The 22,850-nt window shown below is 43.1% G+C and overlaps 1 protein-coding gene across 3 annotated transcripts in view; it reads right to left on the reverse strand.

Moving 5' to 3' along the window:
* IL1RAPL2 (interleukin 1 receptor accessory protein like 2) overlaps positions 1-22,850 on the reverse strand; it is a 387,077-nt gene that overhangs the window by 324,984 nt on the left and 39,243 nt on the right. The window lies entirely within an intron of this gene.

The following is a 22,850-nucleotide window of genomic DNA, read 5'->3' on the forward strand; positions in this document are numbered from 1 at the left end:
CTAGCTAGAGTTTATTAAACAGAAGCAAGTCATATGTTATTTATAATTTATTAAAATTTATTTTAAACAATTCTTCTCCTACACCATCATTTGATCAGCTCTGTTTACAGTCTACAACTATGAGCAGAGGCGTTAAGCATTAATTAAGGCACTGGGCTCTCCCACCTCCAGGTATAACAGAATAGACCCACACTTCCTTCCTGAAATGGAAACCTCCTAACGTTGGGTAGGAAGGGGGAACGTTTTATACTGACGATGTTTTCTCTCTGCCAGTGCAAGTTCAGCTATCCCCACTGCCGTATGCCCCTCCATCTCTTCCTAGAGCTCAAGAAGGACTTCTGGCAGTGACAAAGTGTCTGGGAGCTGAAATAAGGGACTCCATGCCACACTAAGCAAAGAGCTTTCCTCACATTTAGTTCCCTAAAAGTGAATTTCCTGGAACTCCACCTCCTCTTCTAACTTCCAAACATGTTCGTTAAATTCCGTAACACCATCAGAGAATAACAGAACCACAGCATGGTTTGGGTTGGAAGGCAAGCACCTTAAAGATCCTCTAGTTCCAATGCCCCTGCCATGGGAAGAGACAACTTCCACTAGACCAGGTTGCTCAAAGCCCCATCCAACCTGGCCTTGAACACTTCCAGGGTGCAACTGTAAAGCTAACCCTGAAATATTAGCAAATAGTTCCTCTAGACTGTAAGAATAGTAAGATTTTCCGAGCCCCGTTCAGAAATGTCACCATTGTGCGCCCAGCTCCAGCCCTGGGGCTGGATGTGAACTCCGTACCCCACATCCAAGGTCAATGAGGCTTTCTTTTTTTTTTTTAAATTAAGTCACAGAGAACTGGAATGAATGCTATGCAGAACTAATTTGTAAGCCCAGCCACAGTGTCTTTCTGTCTGTATATTTGTTGGCAAATTCCCTCCCTGCCTCCCTGGTCCGTGTCCTCCCATCCTGCACGGGCACATCATGGCTGGGGTCAATATATGGACTGTCTGCCCCTACTCTGCCCCCTCTGAAGGAACAGTGCACTTTCTACTTTCAACTTTCCCTCCAGAAACACATATTTATTCTCATGAGTCACTATGTAATCAGAAAGTCACGCCAAGAGAGGAACGGAGTCGCCATCACACTGGGGTGCCTCCAGCCCTCGCCCCTAGTACCTGCTGCTTGAGCCAGCATCCACCGGTTACCTTCCCAGAGGGCTGAGGTGAAGGCCAGAGATCATGTGCACCTTTATGGGTGGCACAGACCCATGCGGGACACACACAGCAGCTCTAATGGCACCACACAACCACGCAGGAGGCTGCGGTGCAGGAAGGATAAATCAGAGGGTGGCCCGTGGTCCCTGCAGCCTCTGCTGTCCCTGGCACCACGCAGGACAGCAGTCACAGCCCACTCACACACGATATTGCCATCTGCAGGCATCCAAACTCACAAACAAAAATAATCCCATGAGCAGCTTACTGCAGGACAACATCCAAAGGCAAAGCCCTTCCCAAGCTCTCTGAGAAAGCTGCTCTGCAGAGGAGGCCGAGCGCCCCGCTCAGCATACCGCTCCAGGGCAGAGCACTAATGTCCTCAAGTGCGAGGCAAAAGGAGTGCTAGAAATCAGGAATACAGTTATAAAAGATAGAAAATCAGGAATCTCAGCTCCTTATCAGACCTCTTAATTACTCAGTCTAGTAACACAAATGCAATACAGAAACATTCACTACCAAGAAAATAAAAAAATCTTTACAACTTTGTATACATACATACACATGTGCACATACAGTTTATTCTACAAAAATAACATGTTTAACTGCATATTTTACATAAGCACATTTAATTTTAACTCAGGGATATATCATATTTATTCCAAGTTATTTTCTGTACACGGCAGCTCTGCATCAACACCTCCATAAGGAAACCCGTGGAGTTCTGCTGCCTCCATCTACCTAAGTGCTAATGGAAAACTAACCTGCACAAATACATCTGTCAACTGACAGGGAAAAGCTTTATCCCTTGAGGCAATAACCACACTGCATTTGACTTCCCATGAACGCATACAACCCTTTCCACTAGGAAGGCCTGCTCTGTGTAGGTCTGCACTTGAGACAGTAACGCGTCCAAACACACGTCCATCCGTGCCTCTTCCTCGCTTCGCTGGCAAAGCGACACTTGCTCACTGGTTCTCATTGTTCCCTTCCATTTCTCTCCCCACACCAGCACAGGTCTTTCCCTCACAAATCTGCTCTCCTAGTTCTCATCAGATGGAAAGGGTCTGAACTATGTCTTTTTTAATGGTGTCCTATGACAGTCCAAAGCCTTGTGCCATGAGAAGAGTAACTGGGAAAGGAGAGGGGGTCTATGCAATTTCTGAAAGATTAAAGTAACCTCCACCCTTTCATACTTCCCAGGCATTCTATAAATTATGACAACGATAAAAAGCAGCAAGAACAACGTCTACAACTACATGAACAACCCCAAAGGATTTGATATGCCATTGCTCAGGGCAGAGCTGCTCCCTGTCCTCTGAATAAAGGGAAAAACCAGAGCTTCCCTCCTTTAAACAAAACACTGCTTGGCTTTGCTGCTGTCACATGCCAGAGAGCACACACACATGGACACCCCAGGAAGGAGTGGGACAGATCAGATCATTTCTGTTTAAACTATTCCCGGTTTAAAACTGTGGTTTGAAAGAAAAAAAAACAAAAAAACCCAAACCACCACAAAACCAAACCACAACAAAAAAACCCCAGCGTGGCTGCTGAGGGTGGCTTGTTCTCCAACCATCTGTGCTCCTGGCAGGAGCCGTTCTGCTCCTACACACCCTTCAGCGCCTTCTGCTCCCTGACGTGTTACACAACTGTACAGCGAAAGAAAATCAACAGATTTAACAAGTGGCCAAGTACAGAATTACCAGTGGGGCTGAGTATGCCCGTTGGTCTCCCACCACCTCTGCCCAGCGCACGGTGTTTGCTCCGCAGCACATGACGCAGAACCCCAACACACGCCTCCCTTCTTCCTCTCCTTTCTCCCACCTCTCTTCCCCATCCAAATCACAATTCACCCTCCAGAGCCATAAATAACTCATTCTCATGACCAGAATAACTGAGCTGCGACTCCAGAGACTCAAGCAGCGGCAGCGCATTCCTGTCCTCTCCCTGGCTTTGCTGCGGCTCTTCTCCACCCTGCCGGCTGCGGTGGCCGAGCCAAGCTGGATGCCCAACCACAGTCAATTAGCGATGTGCTGCATGACCTCAGGCAAATGACTTCACTTTGTTATGTCTTCCTTCCTCCTTTACCCTTTCATCTTTTGTATTAAGACTGCAAACCCTAGGAAACAAGAGTTGATCTCAGCTGTAGCCCATAGCTACTAATCTAATAAATAATTACTAATTACTTAGGAGAGCAGTGAAGAACAGCATAAAATTAACTGATACTGTTGCTCCTAGCTCCCTCTCATTTCTACAGTTTATTTTCTGTGGTTGCACAGTGTCTTCCACTGCACTAACACCAGTGAGCATCATTTCAGCCATTCTCGTGGATGAGCTTCTATCCATCACTGGCTTTGGGGTTTTTTTGTTGTGCAAAGTTCACTGTAAGCCCAAGTCTGGATCCATAATTTCCATATGTTCCACCATTTGGATTCAGGATCTAAAATTACCTTGCTTGCCACAAAAATGGGAGCTTAAAATTCCCCTTTGCCTTGCAATTAGGTCTCTAAATCACTTAATTGTGGGAGCCAGATTTTCTAGCAGAGCTCATTCATAAGCAGAGTGAGCCAGCTGCAAAATATTTATCACTGTCCAAGTTCTATCAAATTTCCAGCATTTGGATCACAGGATTCTGTTCTGATCCAGGTCTAGGAGTAATGACAGAAAAATCATAGGAGGCCAGAAAAATCAGAAATCATTTTCATCGGAAAGCACAGCTTCTCCTTCAGGACATGTTACACTCTGCCAATTCTTGTACTGAAACTGTAATTTAATCCTTTAAACTTCTTCGCTGTTCTGTAAATTGCAAGACTTGATACTGCAGGATGCTGAACATTTCTTCTAACAATGATTTATACTCTTTTTGCTAATTAGCTAGCTGAAATTTCATTAGCACAGAATTTATCAGTCTGATCATTTAAGCACCTTCTTTCAAAGTCGAAAATTACGAGCGCCTTCTGTGGAAACTCTCTGATATACCAATTATATCAGTTCTACCAAAAAACACGTGTGCAAAATTGCAGATTAAAATAGCCTCAAAATACTGTAGAACAAGCAATATTTGATGTAAGTTACTTTCCCCCCCTATACTCACCAATCTCAATAGTAATTTACAGTAATTAAAATTACAAGCCAACAAAGCATTACCAGGAGTAGTTATCTCATGGCAGGTCCTCAACAAGTACTAAAATAAGCAGTTCTGTACTCACAATAACTGCTTATATTGTCAACAGCACTCTTAATACACAGTTATTTGTTATGCTTTCTTAAATAACTATTTGCTAGAAGATCATAATCATCTAATAAAAATGTGTTTGTTTTTGAACTGGACCTAATTATCAGTTTCAAAAGCTAGTGACAATATACGTACCGGAATCCACTAGTGAGTTCTGCATAGAAAAGGTGACAGGTTAAAGTACCAAAAATTACTTCAGTGATTTATGAGATCATGTTCCACAGGAACTCAATGAAATTTAAGCGCTTGAAACCTAACTCTCTTTTCAAATTGAGATTCGTATAATTCTATTTTTTTTAATTATTGGGATACCACAGAGAACACTCCAATCACCCCAACAAACCCCTCTTGCACTTGTGCCAAAGCATTTTTTTTCCTCTCTCCATATGCAGAAGATACAAGTTAATAACCTGAAATACATTCCAGATTTCAGCAGCTCCAAATACCACAGTGAATTTCTGGGCAAGTGCAGAAATCAAACCATGCACATCGCACTTCAGGGCTGAGAAAGAGAACAATTATTTACTTGCAAAAGTATCTGGAAGATCAAGGATTTTTAGGATCAACTCATAGTCATCAGCACCAACTTCTCTTTTGTCAATGTGTGTCAGAGATTTAACATCTTTTAAACGTAATTTCTTTGTATTTATGACTGAGTTACAGTTCAATAAGGTGACCCACTGAATCATCACACTTCCTCAGGATACAAATTCTGCAGGTTAACAGCATCTCTCTCCCCAATGTCCTTCAGGCAGCAATGAAAAATGAAGGAGGCTGCAGTGTGCTTATCGTGGCGACATCAGTTACCTCTCTGAATAGTTCTCAGAGCAAAGCAGGACAAGAGTCACAAGAGTCTTCCAGAAAAAAAAAAAAAAAAAAAAAAAGGGATAAATGTCAATGTATGTGTAATGCACAATAATGACTTGCTTGGCTGTGTCAAAGAAATCACCTGAGCTTCCAAACGTCAATATCCATAGCAGTAAAAATAATAACTTCAGAAGACAAGGGAAACCTTGACTCACAAAACAGTATTTGGAGGCTTTCAAAGACTTTCTGCGTGTAACTGAACACTTGCTTTAAATTAGTAATCCTTTTTCAACTGCACAGCAGATCAGTTTCTGGCTACACAACACAGCTTTCGAAAAATCCTGGTTATTGTAGTAACGCTTCAAGAAATGAATATGCTAGCTGGTATTAAATCATAGCAGCATTATTTACCTCTATTGAATACTGATCTAGATGCTTAGCAAAGAGAATGCAGCTTAATTAAGTGATTTTATCTGAGGAACTTTGATTTGATAATAAGTAGTTTAAATATCAGCTAGTATTTTCTTATTTCAAGCATTTCAATTATTATTAACAATAGAATGGGTGTTATTGCAATAGCAATTTCTCATGCCAGTGGAAAGGACTTTTAATATAAACTCATAATGACGGCATTGTACGAACCTGATTCTAATCTGGAAAGCATGCCGTGCATCCAAAATTGGTGTTCATGAATCACAACCTGGCTTCCTACTTTGGATACTGCTCCTGTTTCTGACATTTCTTCCAAAAGCAACCAGTGGTGCTAACTGCACACTGCCATCAGAGCTAGCGGTACACAAGTGCAAGGGCTGAAGGCTGAGCACTTTCATTTGCTCCGTTAAGAGGTGGATCTATTTACTCATTTACGTGCTTTGCTAGATCAAAGTCCATCTCTCCGGCAAGGAGAATCACACGCTTTCTGTGAGTTACACTCAAGACAATGTAGGGCTACAGGCAGTATCTGTGTACAGCACACTGCCAGCCAGTCCTGCAAAGCCAGACCCTTACAGGGGTCAGCACTGGCATCTCCTGTGCTCACCTACTGGTACATGACTGACCACTGGTGCAAGCCAGGACAGGACTACAGCTTAATTCAGAACAGTAACTGCTACACTTCAGACCCATGCTTGGAACACATGCTAGGTATTTAGGAAGTATTTAGCCAAAGGCACAGAGTGGTATGTCCTATACCCACACCACAGCTGATGGGGGAAACACAGATGGTTGCTCAAAACACAGGGGAGCTGGAAGAGGAACATTGGTATTCACAGTTCCAGCACTGGAGAGGGCAGAGAAGGGCGGAACTCTGGCCAACAGCACTCCCTTTGACTCTGGTGAAGCTTCACAAATAGCTCCTTTCCTAGGAAAAGGCCAAGCCCAGCCCTGGCCAGTGGTGCTTGCAGGACTCCTAGACCTCCCCGGGGTTCAATGCTTTGCAGAAAAGGTGTCTGCATGTAGGAGGCAGGAGGAGGTTGCGTAGGTGCTGGATGCCATAGACTGAGAAATTCTCTGTTGCCTTCTGCACATGACTCACCAAGCAGCTCTTCACAGCTATTTTCAAATCATAAATCTGCAGGGCAGACCCCCTTTGGCTAACAACCTAGCTAACTGGGGAGGAAAAAAAAAGCCCACACCTGTCTCATCCCAAGGGCTGAAGTAGCAAATGCTCTCTCAGCTTTATTTGCAGAAATGGGACAATCGTGGCAGTTTTTTCTAGTTTTAGACCAAAATTGCCACCTAAAAATAGCATGGCAGATCACCACCGTAGTATCTCTGCTTTCTCAGACACACAGCTATCCCAGAGCACCTGTCTAGAGAGCTGCCCCAGCATGTTCCACGGTTTAGCCCATCGTTTGCAAATAAAAATTATTCTGCACGTTGAAGATATACACTCTGTGTGCATGCGCGTCTAGGCACATGCATATATCCATGCTGCTACATCTGTATAATCCATCCTTTCCACATGAATTAAGCCAAACGGTGATCACAACGTGTTATTTAAATATGACCAGGGATTAGAAGGTTCAGAAAGACTCCAAACCCCATAAAGTGATGCTAAGCAGGATTACTTCCTGGCAGCGTGTGGCTACAAGTGTAAGCTGATTATATATTTTCATGACCTACATCAGCACATAAGGAAGAACCACAGTCCTCCCCCCTCCTCAAACAGAATCAAATCAAATTGTATACTTCCCAGCAACAGATTCCAACTCACCTTCCTTTCTCTTTAATGAACAAAAAGGAGAAAAAGATGAGAGATAGACTTCAGCAGCTGAAACAAGGTGGAATGCTGAGCTATAGGAATAACCACAGTGTTGAGTCAATGGCATTCAAAGCACTAACAGCGGGGATCAATTGAAAAAAAAAAAAAAAGGTAGTAAGGAGTGTGAATCTCAAGGTAGATACAAGGTCAAAGCAGCTGGTGGGAGAAAGCTGGGCAGTAGAAGGGGAAAAAAAAAAACCACCAGGGACTATTCATGTTCATAATATTGCTAGAGTATTTAGTACGCTCCCACCTACTTACTGCTAATTTATGTTGTACTGGGTACAATTAAAAACGAAAGAAAGAAACACTGCTAATTATAACAAGGTGCTACACACAGAGAGCAATGCCATTGCTATTCCTTACAGGTCAAGGGCAGCATCCTGTATTATGCTGCTCAAAAGAGGCTAAATAATGCAGTAACTCTGTTTGCAAAATCATACAAGCAAAACAAATGTCATTTTTCATGCACAGAGCAGTTACATTTCTTGACACATATAATCTTCAATTATTAAAGGAACTGTGATGTCAAAATAAAGCTGCCAAAACAATGAGGGGCATAAGACAGCTTCTATATTCAGACTCACAACTCTCTTGTTTTAGATGAAGGCTGTAACACAGGAATGCAGCACAAGAGCAGAAAGCAGCATTAACTGACCTCTGTACTATACCCGGGTTACATAGACAAAGACCTTCAACTAATGCCAGCGCTAGTTTTCATTCGGACTCAGGCATGCTTGGGAGTGACAGAAACCACCTCCTCCAGCATTTACAGGGTTATGGGTTTTTTTAGTGTTGGAGATAGAGCTGGTGTTGGACTGTTTGTAACACAATGTCCAATCTTGACAAAAAGGGTTCTAACACTAAAGGCAAGGGATAAAACATGCTGGTTGCAGCATGTTTTCCTCTGCCCAGATTAAGAGCTGTTCAATAGAAGTATAATAGAATCTGTAAATCTACTCTGACTCAAGAGCAGTGTATCTGACATTGAAGATACAGAGCTGTCACAGTGGAGATAACCTGCACAGTGAACAGCAGGCATCTAGGTATGGATAATGCATCATCTGACAGCATTAAAGTTTAAAAAAAAAAAAAGAAAAGAAAAGAAAACCTGATCATACCACAGACTACCTTAAGCTTTACATTAAATAGACATTGGTGTGTATTATCGGCTCCTTCTTTAAAAGCTTGCTATAAACAACTTGTTTCAAAATTCTAATGCATAATTAACACCCTCAGCCAGTGCCTGGCCCTACTGTGGCACACAAGCCATTGCCTTGGCAGTCACCGGTATACACAGGGAACGGCTCCCGCTGCTGGCACGCCGGCAAGGACCACGCACTGACTGCACAGAGGGTTCCTGCACCGCACAGCCCTGCACCTGTGAATTGCCACATGCTGCTGCTCCTGCTGGATGAGATGCAAGAACTGCTTGGATCCTAAATTTTTCAAGGTTTTTCTCTTGCTTCAGTGAGGCTGTAAAAACATCCCAGGAACAGGATTTGGGGCTTTACACCTTTTCTCTCTAGAAAAGCCTCCAAGACTGTTCCGTCATCCCCTCTCCTTTAGCCCTCTTAACCCTGATACTTTCCACTGAAAGGCATTGCCTGCATTTAAGACTGCAGTCCCTCCCACTCCAGAGTCACCACTCCTGCACCCCGTAAGGGGCCTTCACCCTGTTTCCACTGCCAAAAGAGCTGGCCTTCCCCCAAAGCTGAAGCCCCCCAAAAAGTAACACAGCCCTGCGTTTGAGCAGCTGCTGCATATTTCCACATCAAAAGGTTTCGCCCTCCTCTACGCCCCTGTGCTGTCACTGCAGATGAACACCCCAGATCCTGCACTCTTAAATGCAGGCAAGACTCCTGTTACCGTTTAGGCAAGTTTTACATCGCTAAGAAATGAGCCCCATGGGGATTTGAATCTCAGCAATGCAGATGGACTCCAGAACCCTCCCCTCTGTTACCTCCTTATAGTACTGACGATTTCTAAGCTTGGATGAGTCAAAGAAACAGAAACGGAGAGACTAACTCCAGCACAAAGCATGGTAACACAGAACCAGACCCAGCCCTGCAGCTCCCTCCAAATTCGGACAAAGAATACGCAGCATGGACATGCTGAGAAAACCAGAGAAGAGAAGAAGCCAGACAGAAAATGCAACGTGCCAACACAGGCAGAGGATAAAATTTCAGAGCACCAGTAGTCCAGACCTGAAAACCCTCCATGTACAAAAGCTACAGCCAGGTTTCATCATTAAATACCATGTAACTGCATGTAATTACTACTTCAATTTTTATAGCTCCTTTAGCAGTCCCGTCCTATTCAGCATTAGCTGCAAGTTCATTAAAACAGACTAATGTTACAGGTTTAACTTTCACGGTGCCTTGCAGAAGGAAAAGGTAGAGCTCTGAGCTGATTAAGACAGCGTTTAAGCCAGTAACTTTAGTGTAAAAAGGGACTGAAGGTTTGATCAACTGAATTAACAGCTTCACTTTTGATCTAGCAGAGAGAAATCCACAAACATCAAAGCAGGTTTTACTTAGCCCCTTAATATCTGCAACTTGCCCTAAGAGTCAGCTCTTCTCACATATATTGGACATGAATCACAAATCCTGTGATTACGCCTGCCAAGACTCCTCTGAAGAGGAGTAGGGTTTCCTCCCCGCCACCTCTTTTCTAGGGAAAGATGGTTCCTGCTGAATACACATATCAGAGCAAATCAGCAAGGTATTGACCTGTTTGTATGTCAAGTCATTAGTACAAATAGAAAACTTCAGAAACATTAGAGAAAAGAAACAAAAAGATGCTTTGCAATAAAGGCAAGAATGATCTGCATCTTAAAAGGTTATGCTCTTGCCAGAACAAGAAAATTTATGGAATATATCTAAGTGCCAGGATCTTCAGATGCATCTCAAGCATAAACAGGGTAAGAAGTTTTCAAACAATGTTGTAAAACGTTAGGCAGGGGAAAATGCCAAGGGTCTTACCAAGAGGAAAGGATCAGCCAGGGGGGAGTGGAGCGCCAGGGGCTCCCCAGCAGACTGACCACCCGCACAAGGCCGGCACAGAGGCAGAAGCCGACTCACACACTCAACTGGTCGTTCCACCTCTCCCGACAGGGCACCGTCGCTGGCGTGCCCCAACACCGGCTGGAAAAGCCACACAAAGCAATGACTGCCGAGGCGCTGGCAACAGCACAGCCCTGCCAGCCGTGGCGGTGGCTTGGCAGCAGTCACGGAGGTAGTAATCGGCAACCGCGGGGCCTGCCGGATGGACAGACAGATCTCGCTGGAAACCAACCCCTCAGTTAGCTAATTTAGAAGACAGGCAGGTGCTCTCTGACAAATACCTCCCCCACCATAAGCATGAGCACACGCGCGCGCACGCACACTCCACAGATCTCAAGATGCGCATGCAAAACACTGCTTTTCCCAAGATTTCTATTATTTTAGCTTCATAAAATTATTGCTTTAAGTTAGTTTACAGCCTGCCAGTTGGCTGCATTTCAGAGCTATTGCAGCCCACACAGCCAGATTTTTTTTAAGGCACAAAAAAGTGCAAGGGAAAAAAAAAACAACTAAATAACGCCATAATCTTGCTGAAAGCTAAATAATTCCAAACCTTTTCTATTAGGAAAGATCTGGCATGCTCATCCCACCACTCTAAGAGCTGCCAAATTTTGAAGGGAAATTTCAAGATGCCTTTTGTCTACCTCTCACCCTTAACCTATTTGATGCAACTTGAGCATTTCCTAGACTGGCACCAGCAGACAGTCACTACCCTTCTTTTCATCATGGAGCTGGTTTCCCCAAACCACCCTTCCCTCCTCAGCCCCTTCAGCTACAACTCTGACCCTCTGCCAACAAAACTGAAGGCCAACTCATTTTTTGTAGTTGAGATATGGGAAGAAGATACCACGACAACCACTTTGCAAGGAAGGGAAGCACAGTTGAGGACAGTGATATTACAAATGGCAGAACCTAATCCTCTCCTGTGCATGGTCTATGGTCCATCAGCACTCCAAGACAAGAAGAGATTATTCAAAAGCACTAACACTTGAACATGGCCATCAAATACCAAGGTCCTGCATGCACACGCTGTTATCAGCCAACACCACTGCCCCCAGAAGGTTACAAAATACACAAGGCAAGAGTTACCTCCTCTTAAAAATGGCCCAGCACAGACATGCACGCTCTTTGTTGCAGGTGAAAAAATGTCTGTGCTGCATCTTCAACACCAGAGTAGCCAGACCATGGCCCAGCTGACAAACATGATCTGCAGGGTGACCAGCAGGGGTGAGGCTCTTCCTCTGCATCTGACCTATGCCAAGCTGAGATCAGTCACAAAACTCAGGGCACAACAGCAGCCCCAGCCCCTCTTCTGACACAATTTGCGCTACCTTACCCAATCTCTTCCATTTAATAACATTCCTTTCACTAAGTAGAGGAAATTGGATTAAATCCTCTCCCCACTCTCCAGTTTTCTCTTTCCTGACTATCTCAACATCTTCCAGGACAGAGGAAGATTCTCCCAGCCACCACCTTAGACCCAATACTTGCTGCTCCCCAACACGCACCTTGGCTCTGACACCTAATGGGATCCACCCTCTCCCGTCTTGGCTCAAGGCAATCCCAGACTCCCACGCTCCTACCACTACACACCTCCATAGCACAGTTTGATGCTCAGGGCCTGCCTTGCTTAAAACCCTGTTTCCAAGCCAAAGTAACAGAAAATAGAAGACAAGACAGTGTCCACATAGCCAGCCTGTACAGAGCATCACTGTCATCCTCCTGAGTCCAACCATGTCACTCCCCCTGGTTTTGCACTGGATCTGGTTGCTGAGACCTGCGCAATGCAAAGCTCTCCTGGTGACTCTGGCACCCTCGGAGGCAATCCGCAGTACCCTGAGACCACTTAGTCCCAGCTTAGCTGACTGCTGGCAGATCTTAGCCTTCATACATACCTCGAGATGAACCACCTCCAGCTGTGAATGACTTCTGTCTGTCAAGCATTGCTAAGCAGCAGGCAAAGGCTCCCCCCCACCTTCATCCCTCATTCCTTCCCATCCTTCTCAGTAACACATCAGATACTCTAAGCACCGGCTCTCGTTAGCCTAGCCAGGAGTTGTGCACATAAGCCTTCCAGCCAACGCTGCCCAACTCAAGCTCTCAACCCGCCCCTCTCCCCAGCACAGCAGAGCAGGCTCGCTGTGACGCTCGGGGAGCAGAGCTCTGCATGCCTGCTCCTCTCCACCGAGCGTCAAAGCTGTATCACAGGGGCTTGAGATAACGTTGTCAAAACTGCATCTTTGTGTCGGCAATGAAGTGCAGGCTCTTACTCACCTCTCCCTTTATTAGATAAAAACCCTTTCAAAATTCGTAAATTAATGGCTATATGCCAGGCATACGGCTCTACAGACAGGAGCAGAAATCCTAGCAGCTCTTGTTCCAAATATGCTTTGCTAGTAGTAACTCTAAAGAATCAGCCAAATGAACACAAATGCTGTATTTTATTCCTATTGTGGATTTTTATTTTTCTTTTTTATGTTATTGTACGATATTTAGTTTCTAACGAAATATGAAATTCAGTGATGGGGAAGATTTTTAAAACATATAGCAGTAACAGATCTTAAATTTACTTTTTACTGAGTATTTTTAGAACCCTCTCCAAAACAACAGATCTCCAGCTCCCATGGTTGCCATTAAATGTCAGCATTTGACAGTTTCCATACAGTTATCTCTCAGACAACAGTTTCTGTCTGTAATTAGGACAATAACTGTTGTAAATCTCAAGTGGATGTTGGTAAACACTGGCATTTTAAAGACAGGTTACTGAAGAGACCAAGGTCTGGAAAAGTGAGGTTTGGGGGTATCCTCCCAGGGCTGTTCAAAACCAGAACACTGTGGTCAAGTCTAGCCTCTTTTTTTAAAAAAAAAAAAAAAACAACAAACCAATCAACAGAAATAGGAAATCAGTGAAACAGAAGTGTGAATAAGTTAATTGACTCACAATCAAAACTAGATTTTTATTTGTATTGTCTACAAAAGACAAATTGTGCCAGATTATTATTTACCCATTTAAGTTACTTTTTTGCAAAGGAATCCCATAGACCCAAACGAAGATGTTTCTCTTTCCTTGCAGAAGTTGGCAGTTGGTCACATATTTCCTCAGCAGCATGCATGGGAAGAAAAATCAGAGGAATCACGCTTTTTTTCCCTGCTCCATCCTTTCTCCTTTCCTGGACATTTATTCCAAGATTGGAATAATCCCAGTAAGCTCTCATAAGCAGACATATTTCTTAGCCTGCAAAATATTAACATTTCAGTGTGCTACCATTTCTCATTAGATCAAAAAGAAATACATTTTTTTCTGTCCCAATAGGGAATAAACGTACATCCACATATGAGCATGAGCCAGCAGACAACTGATACAGGACATGTGGAAAGAGGGCATATAGCCTTTGGTCTTACCACTGCCCAGCTGCTCTCCAGCATCGCAGGAAAGTCTCCAGCCATGTCTAGTGGGGAAAACTGTCTCAGTATATTCATGTAGACCTGCATACACTGACATATGCAAACCTGAAACTATATGCCCCTCACATTTTTTTCTTTTCTCCTCAGATGCAGCCTTCATCCAGGTAGCCAGATTGCAGTGTAGGTTGGCTGTGTTGTTATTTATAAGTAGTAAGGTGCTAGAAATCAGATGTTGGTAAACTTTAAAGTGCAACACAAGTTGTTTTCAGTACACTATGAAATCCCACCTGAAGTTTAACATGTAAATATCCCCCATCATCCACCTTGCCTGAAAGACAAATTGAGGGCCAACACCTGTCCTTTCGTATAAGCTCCAAGTCTCAAGAGCTTTGCAGAGGTACCTTTTAATGTTTTTTGGTGTACTTCAATAGGATTCTGTACTTGCACTTGTGACACCACACCTGAATTCAAATATACCAACAGAGCAGCAGCTATGGCAAGCAATTGCTTCTGATGCTCAGAAAGCAAAGGTATTTTACAATGTAAGAACCAAGTCCCAATTTAATGACTCCTCGGTGCTCCTAAAAGAACTGCAATTTTGAGAAAGCATAAAAGAAAATATGCTGGACACGCTAATTGCATCTTCTGTCCTCAAAGACCAAAAGGGAAACCAATTATCACATACACTCAACAGGCTACAGCACCAAAATACCCATCAGCGTAAGGCAGCAGCTCCTGCAGCACATCAGCTTATGTCTGTTGTCTTCGTGCAATCAGCAGTTGAAAAAAGTTTGCTTGAAGAGAGCGCACAGGAGGGAAAACACAAGTGAATACGGCTGGCATTTCAACCAGAGTTCATTGTACACTGCAGCTGAGAACATTGTTTTTTTTGTTTTTGGTTTTGTTTTGGTTTGTTTTTTTAAGAAATACACAAGAGGAAAAAGAAAGTTGTCTCTTCCTGAGCTATGCCCCATCCCTGCAGACCACAAACCCGTTCAAGGACTTCTCTAAGTCATGCCTGAACGCGCACTTTCCCAAAGCAAAGGCACCCAGAGCAATCACATTCAAGTGGAGCCAGAAGAGAGAACTAGGTTTTTCACATGTTTCAATGGCTGACAGCACTTTCATTTCCATTTGGCCACCCGGTATTCAGCCCAACTCCTCTCCACAAAGTGTCTAGAAAAATTAAAACGGAGGAACAGCACACTTTTATGAGATAGCAAGGACAATCTCACACAGATTCTAGTGAAGTCTCTTTTGAACGTGCTTGTGCTTCACAAGACGTAGCAATTAAGCAGCACTTGCACGGCACCTCCTTCTCCAGCTCGCACCGGCACCAGGGAGGGCAGCAGATGCCACATTGCCCCTGCTCGAGGTCTCCAGTCATGCAAGCAAAATTGAATTTTGCTGCCCATGGATCAAGCCTGGGTTGCTCCAGCTGGTGGGAGACATGTGAGGAATGAGACTTGCTGTTCCTGCTACCAGAGACGGGATCACAGAGAGGGCGTCAACAACGGCTGGTGCTGGGACCAAGCCATCTCCTCCATCACATGTACGCCTTGCCTCGTCCCTTAGACCCCAGCCTGGCTCTCCAGGGCTCTGGCACCAACAAGGAGGCAGCAGAGCAGCAGCTGTCAGGTCTGGCCCCGCCTGAGCACCCTTCTGCTTTGCCCAGAGCTGCTCTTGTTTTCACACCTCGATCTAGCAAACATGTATAAACCAGCACCACTCGCCACAGTGGAAGAGAAAACAAGATGATATCTCTTATAAGGTTAAGAATTTTCTCAAAGCAGTATTTTATTAGCCTTCCTAAAAAATGAGAAATAATTGCTATGAATACAGGGTGAGCAAAGCAGGCAGAAGCTGGATCTATTATGACCAACAGCTTAAAACATTACAGTCAGCTCTTTAGGTCAAGAAATACAGTTAATTTTGATGAGGAAAATGAACTGTCCAACTTGCTTCTGGACAAATCATGTACTTTACGGGAAGCATTGCAGTCCATTTGCTTTAATTTATTCCAATGACTTGAAAACCCATATGTATTTTTTTTTATATACTAAAAACCCAGAAGATCTTGCCAGAGACGAACCAAAACAAAAGAAAATCTATGAAAGCTGGCAAAGGGAGGAAGACATAAAAATACTCATATAAAGAACCAAGCACAACAGGAAGTTAGTCTCCGTGCAAACCAGCAACGACAGTTTCAGAAAACACGCCCGAAGGATGAAGGAAAGGGGTGCAAAGTTGCCCTGGCCTGACAGGACACGCACCCCTTGGGCACACATCACAAGCCCTGCCAGAGGGAAGGCTGTGGAGAACCAAGCAAGGGGCATTCCACTCCTGCAGACAGCTACGTACACACGGACTTCAAGCTAAATTCAGCTCCAGCGCCAACATCTCCGAGTTCAGGCAAGTTAACAGGTGGGCAGATTTGGTCCTGCTGACATTAATGTTAGCATTTTTCTCAAACTAAAGTTTCCAGAGTCTCCTGTACTGCTCTGCTTACACGCGACGTAATGGATGCGACAGCCCAGTCAAGTGCCAGCACTGCTACACATTGTTCACAGGGGGGCAGATCTCAACATATTCCACCCGCTTACAAAATCCTCCAAAGGCAAAGCTTTTTTTTTTTCAAATCTGTCATCACAGAGGGACACTCGCGCAGCAGATGTGCTTAGAAAGCATCAGCACACAAAGCAATTTTTCACTACTGCGGTGCCGCTTTTGGACGGTACAATGAATCCTGTAACTTCCACGTCAAGTTAGGTTTTGTTCTTTCAGAGATTTAAACTACGTGCTCTTTCCAACCACATGAAGACTTAGCGGTCTCAAGCAACTTAGATAAGCTGACTGGTTGACGTAAAATCGTATTTCATAGAAACCAACAGACCTAAACATCCTTTTTCCTTACCCTTAAATCTGACACAGGGCTTAAAAGATTATAACATCTCCAGGACATATAAAACCAGCCCACTGCCTGTAGTGACAAGGCTCATTCCAATGGGTTTCATATCAGATAGCCACTTAAGTCCTGAGACAAGCTGGTGGTGACTGACCCTACCACACAAGGAGGTTACCTGACAGAGTAGGTGCAGGGCTCATGTAGGCAGGACATACCAGCTCATCCCCAGCAGAGTTCCCTGCACCCTTACCAGCAGTGAGATCTGGTCTTGAAATTTTATCCCAAAGTCACTCACCTCTGGTAGAGTCCAGACTTTTCTCTCTCTGCTTTCCTGGACGTGAGCAATTCAGTATCTGGGTGGAGAGCAATTTAAAACTTGCAGTACCTGAAGCTCTGTATAAATTAGCTATAAAATTAGCACAACAAGCACAACCATAAGCTACATCTTTTTCTGGCAGGATGGATCCCATCACCTGTTTTATGATCAGAAATAACACAGCAATAGCTTTTCTCTCTAATGAGAGCCTTCTGGATTCCTATCAGTGCTACCACTACCTGAAAGGACAGTCACCCCGAGCGTGCACCTTCTGGCCTCTGTTAACTCAGACACATCCATATTTTGAACACTTACCAGAATATGGTGAAAGCAAAATAAAACACCAGAGAGGCTTCCCCATTGAGTCCAACAGGCTCTGACAAAGACTATCTTTGCAATGAGGTAGTACTTCTCAGCACAAGCATCTTTATTTACATCTTCACACAAGAAGTTACATTAAAATGAATAGGTTTCTCTTAAGAATAGTAAAAACAGTTCCACATTAGAGAAAGAGCCCTAGGTAGGACATAAACATGAAGGTTTACACTTCCCTACCCAGCAGCCAGATTTGGAGGATTACTTTTTACCTCAAGGGTAATTTTTCAAGATAAAGCTGCCTCTTTCATTTTTTTGATCACAGAAGAGATGGTAAATTCCCACAGATGGTCATTTGTTTTCATTTTGTGTGTTTTACAGAGTATATTTTATAGATTATAATAGTTAATTAAATGTAACAAATAAAATTAATTTCAAATTCAAATGTTGAGCCTGCTTAATCCTCACAACATACCATTACTGTCAGGGCAGCACAGTTTGACTATAATAGGGGGAACAAGGTCCTTTGGCAGTCCTGTCACAGACCAGCTGCTGACTGGCAAGTCACAACTTGAAATTCAGAGGAGCTGACTGCCACTGATGTACAGGGTGCTCAACATCAGATAATATCAGGCCCCTCGTTTCTTTACAGCAAGAAAAGTACTTTACAAGGGCTTTTCCAGAATTGTTCATATTCACCTATTGTTCTCTTCTTCCTAGGCTATATTTGCAGATTCTGTTATTCAAATGCACTTCCATGAAGGTAAAAGATAACAAACAGAGCCAGGCATGTGGTACTTCACAGGACAGAAATACAGTTCACCTCACTATAAGAGAATTGCAATAGCATTTAAAAAGGCCCTATTTGCACAGTCAGCAAAACTGTAGTTCTAAAGAAAACTTCAAAAATGTGCACTTAACCCACTCCCCCTCAAGAGTGTTACTTGAGGGAAACAATGGAAATAAATGGAAAATAAAAACACTACCCATAATGTACTGCACTACGTATTTCAGTTAGTGCTCTCCATATGCACATCTCTGATCTTATTTAAGCTCAGAACTCAGTAATATTTCCAAGCACTATTCCAAGCAAATTTGGTTTTAGACCTGCCACAACGCTTTTTGTAGAGGTTGCGGCAGAGGTGGAATACAGGACGTTAGGAGTGCAGAAAAGAGTAAGGAGAAACGCAACTGTTTTGCTCCCAGAGAGCTGCGCAAGCCCAGGCTGCTACAGGCAACCCTGCAGCACTACCTAAAATCCAGGACTGCAACAACTCAGAATCATTTTTTTTTCCCCCAGGTGGGAGAATGTAAAAAACAACATACAGGGTTTTTTTTAAATGTTAAGAAAGCAGACTGTATATTATTTGAAAACAAGAAGTAAAAAAAAAAAAAAATATTAAAAAACCAACCCAGCTAACATGCTAACATTCCCGTCTGTCTCCCCACTGCGAATGAATACATTTCAAGATGAATGTGCATTAAGCAGGAAAGAAACACTGAAGGCAACACCCCACAACCAACTGGAACTAACCTTGCCTTTTGCATTTTCCCAAAAACTAATGAGGACTGATGGAAGGTGATGAGGAACACTGTATCTTCAGTAACGCACTGATATTTCTCTACCAGGCCAAGATGAAATAATTTATCATCCAAGATTTAACATCCATACTTGCCCATTCCTTGCTAACATGCCCTTTTTCCCTTAATACAATTATTACTGGTGTGACCTTTCAAGTTCCACACACAATCTGTTGTTAATTCTTCTGAGCACTTCATCTCTTAATGCACCTTTTTTTAAATGTCCTACAGTTAAACCTTTTGCTACAGAGCTACTTTGTCTATACATTAAGATAAAAGTCTACCCCTTTCATTAGTGTTATTACTATACACACAAACTGTTAGCAAGGTTTATAAAATACAATGGGTTCCTCTAGGAGGCTAGAAAGGGTTTTGTAAATTGATGGATTGCTGGCATTTGGAAGATGGTATTTGAAAAAAAAAAATAGCTTGGGCTGGACTGGGAGGGAGCACGGTCTGTACTTGTTTGTTTGGTTTTGTCTGTTGTATCCATCAGACTAAAAGCTCAACAGGTTTTACAGTACTATTTTGTTTTCAACAGGGCTAGAGCAAACAACAAAGGAAGAGCTTTATGAAACTAGACCTATCCATTGGCCCAGACATTCTAATGGCTCACTTTGACTGCAGATCCTAAACTTGAAGTATCTCAACAGAGACCATCTTTCAGAAAAAATGAGCCCAAGCACCTTAACTACCAGCTACTTTTAAAAACCGTCAACCTAGAAGTTTCCACCTCACAGAAGAGCCGCACGCCCACTGGTGAGCAAAGTAGTCCCACGCCCCACCAGCACCTGGACAGATAAACACAGGAAGAACATGAGAGTGTTTGTAGAGAAGAGGGGAGCACTATCAAAGCAAGAGTTAGTCTGGACGGTGTTTAAATTCTGGAGCAAAAGAGGAGTGAGCACTTTAACCACACCATTATGACCTTCCACGGATACAGCATCACCACGGTCTCACATTTTTCTCTGTCTTCACAGAAAGATGACGTGTACATGAAGAAAGTCAACCTTCTTAAAATGGTATTATGTGCAACACCATTGGTGGACTGCTACAAAGGTGACCATGAGCTCCTCATACATGCCCTTCTCAAGATCATGCACCAGCCATTAACATATGTGGGACAATGGACCTGCTTCTGAAACTGTCCCTTACCGGTTTCATCACACCTTACCCATTCCTGTCATCTTTACATTCAGCTGAACTTTCCAAATAACCTGCTGTGAATTTGATTTTCCACTGAACAAATACTTACATAATACCTGATGAGTATTTTTTCCTTATTCATTAATCGTGATGAACACATCATGAAATTCTCTAATGTATTTATTATTCAATATTATTCAAACATTTTCTTGGCAAATAATCCTTGGTTTATAGGTCATTCAAATTGCAAATTGTAACTATTATAGTCATAGCTCGACGTTTATTTTTCAACATATGTAATTTATTTAACTTAAGTAATGCATACAGCCAATTTAATCAACGTGCAGTGAATTTCAATTTGCACGTTTGGCTTTAATATTCTTTACATAAATCATACACTCAGGAAACTGAAAATAATAATATGGGACTTAAGTGAATAATTGGAACCACATGAACTAGTTCCACAGAAAATATGAAAATAGTAACATATATAAACAAATCTAAATTCACTTTCCAAATCATATGAACATTTGCAACTCTTTTTTTCCCTTTCTAATTCACTCTGATACAGTTAATTTGTAACAAAACCATTCCAGCAGCTACAGCAGACATTGCCAGATTGCTTTCCACTTCCTCCTCTGTATCTTTATTTAGGATATTAAATAACCCTGGTCGCTATTAACTTTTCTTCATGCACTATCTGAGAAGATAATCTGACCACCACATACAACAAGAGACCTTCAACTTCCACTTTGGGAGGCAAAATGCAATCAGTGGTTACCAGAATCGATCACAAATAGCCTAGGACAGCTCTAGTTACTTAATGCTTTTGATTTTATTATAAGACCAGAGATAAAACTATAATGAGGTTCAGTGATAATAAGGAAGTTGGTCCTCTGGGACTTAAAATTGAAGTAGGCAGGCAGAAATTAAATGTTTAGCTAGCAGATTCCTGTTTGTTCGTGCTTTAATGTATACCTCCACCCGTGCTTCTACTGCAATTAGGGAACAGCCCGAATTAGATTGATTATCCTCCTTCAAGAAGGAGAGAATAAAAAATAAAGAAAGAAGAAATAAAGGAAGATAAAAAGTGAAGCTGACAGTCAGTATCCATTACCAGCATGACTTTTCCTAGTGAAAAGACTTTACTTGGAACTGACAATGGACCAAAACCTGCAATACCTCCACAGCTCTGAGACTTCCTGCAAGGCAGAAAACACAGCACAACATACACAAGCAATCTGGAATAAGCTTCTATGTGCTCACCCGTATCAATACACTCTAAGGTCTACAAATGAGCAGATGACCTGGAACCAAGAGCAAAGATATTCCACATTATACCACTGAAGACAGGTTCTAACAAATAAAACAGAGCCCTTAACCTCTGTAGACCAGTCTAGAAAGGGGTTTCAGACACACAGAATTGGTGCTGAGAGTCAAAGACCTTCGTTAATCATGAGAAAAGAATCAGCCACGGAAAGTCTAGATCAAGAAACTTGCATTCCCTCCCCTCTTCTCAAGCTGTGGAACTGTTCAGACATGCAGGGTTTTGCTTCAGGCTGCTCTCCAGCTATTAGAGGATGCATGTTTCACAGATGTCGCATCATATCCCAGACAGACCAACAAGTAAAAAACTGTAACCATCACTGAACTGTTGAAACAGCATTTAAATAGGCAGAATTGTGGTTATGCACACGAATCAAAATGGGCTTTTCTAAGTGAAGAGGCAAAATAAAAGCAACTTCTGCAGTCAGGTTTTGAGCAGATTCACACAGATGCTGCCGCGCCTTGTGATGATGCCAAACAGTAATGACATTAAGACTTTCACATTGGTGTAGAACACACAAACGGCCAGTTCCGGAAGCAATATCCATTAGAAAGACCAATCCTCATGGACAAGTTCTTCTGATGGCAATCACAGAAGAGAAAACAGACTTTGGGGGTTGCGCTGACATTGGGATTTTGTGTCTAAGGAGAAAGGCAGAGCAGGGAAGTTGAGTGAACCTTCCAAGAAATTACAGGGGCAGTCAAGTCTGAAGAGGATTAGATGGGAAATGGCATGATCTAAGTACTCTGCTCATTTGGGTGATAAACTAGAGGTCTTCAAAGGGTTCCGGACCACTACATCCAGGCTACATTCACCCAAATGGTAACCCACCCAGGCATCCAAACCTACGGTGTGAATGAATTAGGTACTCCGCTGCATACCGTGAACTCTACTGCAAGGGAACACAGAACTCACTAAGCTCATTCCTAGATTTCAACACCCTAAATTTCTGCCCCTCTTCCAGGCGGTAGCATTAACCTGCTTAGCTCATGCAGGTGGGTGAATGCCAAGGTGAGAAACACAGCCTGCACCTATCAATTCTCCCCCACAGCGCCCTGTTTGCAAAGCAGGGAAGGAGGAACACCAGCTTTTGTGAGCTTTTTTGCATAAGGGGTTTCACATGAGAGCTCATAAAGCCTTCAGCACACATCATTTCGTACAGCAACGGCCTGTTGTACTGACAAAAGCAAAGTGGCCCTACCTAACTCCCTCTACCAAATTCTCTACCAATGTAACTCCATTTTAAAGGCAGGCAGACAGGCAGGCGGCACAGAGGCAACACA

This window comes from Leptosomus discolor, chromosome 9 (genome assembly GCF_034619465.1).
Source record: "Leptosomus discolor isolate bLepDis1 chromosome 9, bLepDis1.hap2, whole genome shotgun sequence".
NCBI lineage: Eukaryota > Metazoa > Chordata > Aves > Leptosomiformes > Leptosomidae > Leptosomus > Leptosomus discolor.